Source organism: Strongylocentrotus purpuratus, unplaced genomic scaffold, assembly GCF_000002235.5.
Source record: "Strongylocentrotus purpuratus isolate Spur 01 unplaced genomic scaffold, Spur_5.0 spur5_scaffold_7, whole genome shotgun sequence".
Classification (NCBI taxonomy): Eukaryota; Metazoa; Echinodermata; class Echinoidea; order Camarodonta; family Strongylocentrotidae; genus Strongylocentrotus; species Strongylocentrotus purpuratus.
This window is the reverse complement of record NW_022145613.1, coordinates 37,186,994-37,194,882: the sequence shown is the minus strand read 5'-3', so window position 1 is coordinate 37,194,882 and position 7,889 is coordinate 37,186,994.

The window sequence follows — 7,889 nt, the reverse complement described above, 5'->3', positions numbered from 1 at the left end:
TTTAAAGGGTATCTTTAAAAAATGGTACTTTTGTTTCAGTAAATGACTTATTTATCCACCTTAAAACTAGACGAAATAACAACTGTTGTTTTTTTACTATACAAAGCTACAAAAATCAATTCCAAAAATTTGGATAAATGATAAGCATAGGGTACCCTTGGGATTCAAAGATCATAATTTCTTTACCCCCCACATTGTATTTGGAAAAGCAATTAAGCCTGTTAATCATTTGAGTAGTGATAAGTTTTAAACAAATTAAAATAAATAAATGCTGTTTGTCTTGGGAAAATGTCTTGAAGGACGTTAAATTGTCCTTTGTTTTTAATAGGAATTAATGGGATTAAAGAATTTGGTCTACGTGAATTTAATTTCAAGCTTTTACATAATATGCTACCAGTTCGAAAAATCTGTTCAAGTGGGGTCTTCTATACGATGACCTTTGTTTAAATTGCAAAGAGACTGAAGATGTTCTTCATGCGTTTATTTCATGTAAGGCAAACGAAAGTTTCTTTGAATATTTAAAGGACTTAGTTTTACATGCTTTCAATCTTAAAATAGAAATAGATATTGTTTTATTACTCAAAATGAATTCGCAAACTGAAATCGATTTGATAATGACGATTACTTTTTGGTCTATTTATAACATTATTATTTTCCGTAATAAGTATGGGTATGATAATAGAGAGTTGAATTTGATTTATTTGTTTAAGAGAGAAATGACTAACAGAATAAAGATAAATGAACATTTGGAAGTACAAAATATGAAATTTCCTGCGAATTCGCTTAAATATATTTGAACACACCTCTAAGAGGCAAAGAGAAAAAAATGATTGATAATGTTTGTTTGATTTTTGATGGTGTTAATGAAAGAGAAGGAGAAATCACTGATGTGAAAGTGAAAGATCTATACAAGGAGAGGCTGGATATTGACATCAGCGCCAAGGACTTGGATAGATCACACCGTTTGGGTCAATCAAAGGGGAAGAACAGAAAATAAACCCGTGGAATAATAGCCAAATTCACGAATTACAACATTCGTAATCTTGTCTACCGAGGTAGGAGGAATTTACGTGATCAACAAGGACCTCCCATTTTCATTCAGGAAAACCTCACAAAACTTGGGACTGATTTATTCTGGCAAATCAAATATAAACTGAAAAACGACATCAAGCATGTTTGGACCAAAGATGGCCGCATCAAAGTTGTAACTAGTGATGATCGACGGGTAACGCTCATAAACAGAGATCACCTAAAGCGGATTAAACCGTCTTTTTAGTACATCTCTGGAATGTGTACTACAATTATTGTACTTGTCAACTTAAAGTGCAAGTCCACTCCAAAAATAAGTTACTTTCAATAGAAGCAGAAAAATCAGACAAACCAATCAAACAAAATTGAGCAAAATCGGATAACTAATAAGAAAGTTATGAATTTTCGAAAAAAAGTTTGTAAAACTATAGAACAATTATGGAAATCACTACACAAATTGCCAATTTGGTTATCAGTTAGTGACAAAGATGTTTTTTCTTGCAAAGAAGCACACCCATTCCTTTCCTTTTGCTCCAGCAATTACACATGTCTGTCTAAAAACGCACCACATACACAGTCCTTCCAATGACCTACAAATGTCTTAAGAAGAAAACAACATTTCCTGCATTGGGACCTGTTTTATTTTTAACCCGAAACTGAATCGACACCCTTCTCCCACATTGACCACACTGGCTCATTTAAAATCGCTGTTATCAGGATCGCCAGGGCATTTTGATGGAACAGCAGCAACATTTTACTTTCTTCTTCTAAATGGGGTAGGTCAACTGCGTATCTAAAACACCCGATTATAAAAACCCAAAGAGAAACTTTATCTCGTAAAGGTAACTTTGTGATCAATGTAACAATTAATTAAGTGAAATTGCTAGATAAACGTCGTGGTGGTTTATGAAATCTGGGCAAACCGTTGCGCTATACCGGACATGGAAGGACTTTGATATCAAGCTTCGCTGGTGAAGTAACAACGAAAGACGAATATTCTTAGATAAGAATTAAACTGCCAAAAGAAGAAGGCTTGGATGGAAGCAGGAAATTCAGAAATAAAAGAATTATTAAATTTTCATGAAAAAATAAAGTATGAGAAATCTATGATTGAAGATTCACAATGACTAACGGCAGGCGTATAATATTGAAAATTCGTTTTGACGATGCCTTCGTGTAATACACAATAAGTATCCCTTCAATAATGTTTTGTACAGGTAACGAGCTAGAAGAGTTTCCATTTTGTATTATTTAAACTTGAATTCTAGAGCACTTCACAACCCAAATAGTGTGTTGTTCTTTTTTCTAATAATTTGGCGTACATTTTGTTGTTCAAAATGATAATGATAATGACGTTGTTGTTGTTGTTGTTGTATATTTTCCCCATGAAATATCCCCTGGGTCCCCGGGATCGCCGTCCCTGATAGAGTTATTCTAAAGTTTTACTATTCTTTAGCATGACCCGTTTTTCATTATAGGGGGGAATACGGAAAAAAAAATAAACACAAACACAGCAATTTATAATTTGTATCAATATTTTAATTCCAAACTTCAATAATCCCTCAACGATAAATGAACACTATAACCAAGCAAAGTACGGTCAGGCATATTATATGAGAAAGGTCAAAATATGAAATAAAAGAAATTCAATTAGCAAGAAACGAGAGCAAGGACCCCGAAATCCGCCTGCAAGAAGAACAAGCAAATTCACATCAATTACATGAAACTCCAACATCAAACAAATTGGGGTCATGGAAATTGGAGATGAGTGTGGAAATTAATGTGACACGTCATTATCAACATCACCATCATCATCATCACCAACATAGTCATCATCATAGTCATCATCATCACCATCATCATCATCATTACTACCACCATCACCATCGTCATCATCACCATCATCACCATCATCATCCCCATCATCATCACTACCACCTATCAAAATGTCACTAAAGGTATAAACTTGTTCCAGGTTTCGTCCTGTCCTGAAAGCTAAGAAGGATCGAAGACCTAAATTTGGTTTGATAAGAAAAGAACATGAGGAGTCGTGCAAAACTTATCTGACCCCAGCAATTGTGTTAGTCTAACCTGGGATTGTTAGTAAATATACTCTGCTCTTTGTCCACTTAATACGTTGAACAATGCGAACTTATTTTTATTATTTCCTTTCAAAGGAACACAATGTTTGTAAATTATTATATATATTTTTCAATAGACGATAAACAATATCGCATTCAGCAATCTTGACGTATCGTATCCTTCATTATGGTCATAAGTGTGTTCCTGTTAATGTTAGATTTAAACATTATGGGTAAAGGAAACATTATACTAGCAGTGGGGCAGGGTGTGTTGGTGTGGGGGGGGGGGAAGTATTGGTCTTACTACGCGAGGTCATGCGGGGCGTGGCAGAGGGTCGTTACTCCCATGCATGAGGGACAACTATATATTCCCCCCTCCCCCTTCCACCTGTCATGATGGGAGGTGGGTGGGTGAGTGCCCCTGTGCCCATGCATGGGCTACGCCGTGTTAACAGACTTCACCCTCATGAGGGAAACTAGATAAGTCGAAATGGGAACATAAAACCCATCGTAAGAATCTTTAGCCTAGCTCTATTCCAATCCATAACCATCTCCAGGCTCTTTAGAATATCCTAATGTTCCGGAATTGTCTCTTGGATTTGCTTTTAAAACAATGGTGCATACTAAATGTAATGAAAAACTAATTTGATTTTGCATACAATAAGCAAGTTCATAGTTGCAGTCTGAGCAAAATACTGGATACGTGCTCATGAAAGTTACGTAATCATTATTCATTTATGCACAAGCAGTGCACTCCATGGTACACAAGTGGAAGTAATCTTTGAATAGGGGAAACAAAGGGCGCGTTCATGCTTGATTTTGACGGCCAGAATCAGGCATCTGTTACGCGTTTAGTTTAAAACACGGTTGCGTCTTAGCTCACTTTTGTAGAATCACCGAAAAACGGCGATCACGATCGCCGATCGTAATTAAGTAGCACTTCCATCGCTGTAGGAGTGATTATTTCAAAATGTACAAAGTAGGACCTCTTCATGTTTTGAAGATATGTGGATATTCGGGGTCAATTGGGACATGTGCTAACCGTGAACTGTTTGTTGGCTACCCCGGGCAATAAAAACCAATCCATTTAAATAATATTGTCTACTAAATTATTGCTTTCCTCTTTCTTCAGCAAGTGCAAGTCAAACTTATAATCAAAGTATATTATTTCGTGTTTCAAACGAATTTATCTGACACAATTACAACTTTGAAAAGCCTCTTATATTCATTAGCCTTCTAATAAGACTAATCTCTAAAACATTGATAAGTTTATACCTGTATATGAATGGTACACGTCGGTGAGGGCGTAAGCAAATATCATCCAAACAGGTTCTTGACTGTTTTGTGTTATTCTTGAGTGGAAAATGAAATTTACTTTGAGTTGAATCGGATATAGGCCTATACTCAGCAGGGGGAAAGGGAACATAGTTCCTAGTAAACATTTTCAAATAAATATGTATATCACAATAAACACAAATCAATCTTCTTCAAAATGATATGCAATTGTAATGACATAAAAGATACTATGTCTCTTTTGAAGCCAACATCAGATTCTGTAGAACTTTGCAGGAATTATGAATATGTCATGTATGTCCTATCTGTGGAATTTAAACGTTAGCAGTGTCCTAATATTCAAATTATGCAAGAAAACCCGTCTGAAAATCAGACTATTACTTACTGGCTCTATAGCTCTTAAGTCGATTCAACAAGTAATAGTCGTTATTTTCCGACTTAAAGACATTTTCAAGCCCCCCCCCCCTTTTTTTTTTAGGGAAGTTCTAAATAAGTATTATCTTTCAAATGCCGTTGGAATTTATTTTTTTGTTGGCCTGCAATTTGGACATAGTACCTTTAACGCATGAATAAGCATAGCAATTTAACAATAAATGAATCTCTAAAAGAAAATTGCAGAAATGGGGCATCTGGCCGTTGAAATGTTGATGAGCATTGGAGGTATTCTATAGCTCATCCACAATTTAGGGTTAAAAGAAGAGGCATCTTAACGATGCTTGTCAAAACCATGCAGTCCTGAGACTATATTTGACATCCAGAAAACAAAAATACGACTCATGTGTCAGGCGCGAACAAGGATTTCTTGGGGGGGGGGGGCAACTTTGAAATTATGCGAGCCAAATATTGGTACTTAGTGGTGACCAGCATTGGCGTAATGAGCAAAAAAAGTTAGGGGGGGCAGACAAAAAAATCCGCATCACCCACTCTTACATGCAATGCATGCCCCGCTGAACGTTTTTCAAAGTTGCGTGGGGTCTAGGGGCAAAGACCCGCGGCGGTCAGATGAGCATAGTTTGATACCTTATTTGTGACACTGACATGTCACTAATTGGCGTGGGGTCCAGGGGGCGGAGACCCCGGAAGCTTAGGGGTTTTACGCATTTAATTACGGTCAGATGAGCATATATTTTGATACCTTATTTGTGACACTGACAGGTCACTAATTGGCGTGGGGACCAGGGGGCGGAGTCCCCGTAAGCTCAGGGGTTTGAGCATACAGTGGCCCGCGTTAGGGCCATTGATTGAGTCCAGGGGGCAGAGCCCCCGGAAGCTCAAGGGTTTTAGGCATTTAATCACGGTCAGATAAGCATATTTTGATACCTCATTATATTGTGACACCAGCACGTCACTATTCTTTCTTTCTTTCTTTCTTTTTGTTTTTTAAATTTCTCTTTAATATACGTTTTCAACAAAAGAGGGAGTCCCGATCCCCACCGTTCCACGGTCCCTGACATGAAGCCCCTGAATAAGCCTATTTCTTGCCTGACTGTAGATTAAGGAGTTTTGTCATTTTCCAACTGACAAGCGCATACAAAATATGCCAGATTTGATTTTGTTTTGGGTTTTTTTTTGAGGGGGGAACTCCCCGTCCCCACCCCCCTTCCCGTCAGTGTCCCAGAGCCCTCCTCCCCGTCAGTGTGCCAGAGCCCCCCTCCCCCGATCTACACCTTTTTGGCGGGATTTATCGATACTGATCTCCCCTACCAATCTTCTTTCTCTTTTTTCTTCTTTCCCTTTCCCTTCCCTTCCTTTACTCTCACTTAGATTTTCTGGGGGAACGCAAGGGCCTTTTGCCCCCCCCTCCCTTCCCGATCCACGCGTTGTTGGCGAGATTAATCGCAACTAATCTCCCCTTCTCTTCACCTCCTCTCTTTTGGTTCCCTTTTAACTCTCCTCTTTCCCTTTCCCTTCTTTCTCTCTCTTTTTTGGAGGGGCGGGGGGGGTTAGGGGCAAGGGACTCCCCCCCCCCGATCCACAAATAGTTTGCGGGGAAAATGCATCTGATATCCCCCTCTTTTCTTTTCTTCCTCCTCTTTTTTCCTTTCCTTTATCTCTTCTTTTCCTTTTTTCTTGCCCTTTCCTTTCTTCTCTCCCATTTTTTTAATGGGGGGGGGAGGCAACATCCTGGGAGGCAAGGCACTTTCGGCCCGCCCCCCCCTCCCTCCCCCCCCCCCCCCCGATCTCCTTTTTTTTCTCCTTTTCTCTTTTCTTCCTCTTCTTCTTTCCCTTTCTCTTCTCTTTCCCTTTCCTTTATTTTTCTTCTTTCTCTCTCTCTTTTTTGCGGGGGGGGGGGGGGGGCAAGGTACGCACGCACCCCCTTGGATCCGCGCCTGTATGTGTAATTAGCGACAGTTTCGACTTCGAAATGCCCTGCAAGAGATAATAAGCAGTCACGCCCTCTGGGACTGCTGGAGAAACACGTTCCTCACAAGATACAAGAAAGAGGTCAAAACAAGATGTGGAGAGCGGAGTCCCTAGGCTCATTGGATTATGGACATGATAATAACACATAAGTTCTTAAGCTTTTGTAAATTAAGATATTCGATAGATACACTGTACTATATCGGATGATTTGAAAAGTCTTTAAAGTTCAAAGAAAAAAGGAGAGCACATGCAATACCAGAAATTATTACAATTTAGAATAAGGAATGCAGCATAAACATAAATCGGGCAAAGGATCAAAATTCCTTTCACGCAGATTATCCTAGATTGATAGAGATCCAATTCCTCTCCTACAGCAATTTCTACACTGTATTTCTTCCTTTGGGTAATAGGAACATATTTTGTCAGCAACCTATCGTTGTATTTTGTTTATTATCAGGTACAACCTCCAGGTCCGTTGATTTCAATCCATTAAGTTTTCCTTAAGCACGTAAGACGACTTACATCCAGTTGGATTATGGGACTACATATTTTGTACAACCTACCCCTCCAGTGCCTAATTTTATTTTATTTGTCATGCATTAGAACAGTTACTTGCTTATCACAATCTATGAGAATGAAACCGACCACGCGATTACTTATAATTTTCTTTCATCTACACGACACGTGACGTCTTCAACACGTTCTTCTCTGCTTTCATGAATTATTCATGAGTTGAAAATGTTTGTCTTTTCACCAGGACGAATAGTCTTGTAAATGTATTTATTTATTCTTTTAATATGTATATGATAATAGTTATCTACTTTGTGCACACTTAAAATGGATGTGTAATACTTATAAATATGTTTTGCTTTTGGGGTACTCTAATTCCCTGAGAGGAGGTCAGTAGAGTTAATAAATTGTGGTATTGTGGCATCACTGTTCCCTGGAGACATTAAGAATGCTTTTATACAGTTCCGGCCAACCCATTCGGCTCATCCAAGGCACACGTTAATGCGCTTCACGTTATCGCTCCCTCGAAGATTTCAAGGATTGACTACGATTGGCTGATTCGCTTGACCACGTGATGTCTTTGCACACGAGTTAAGCTCTATATAGAAGATA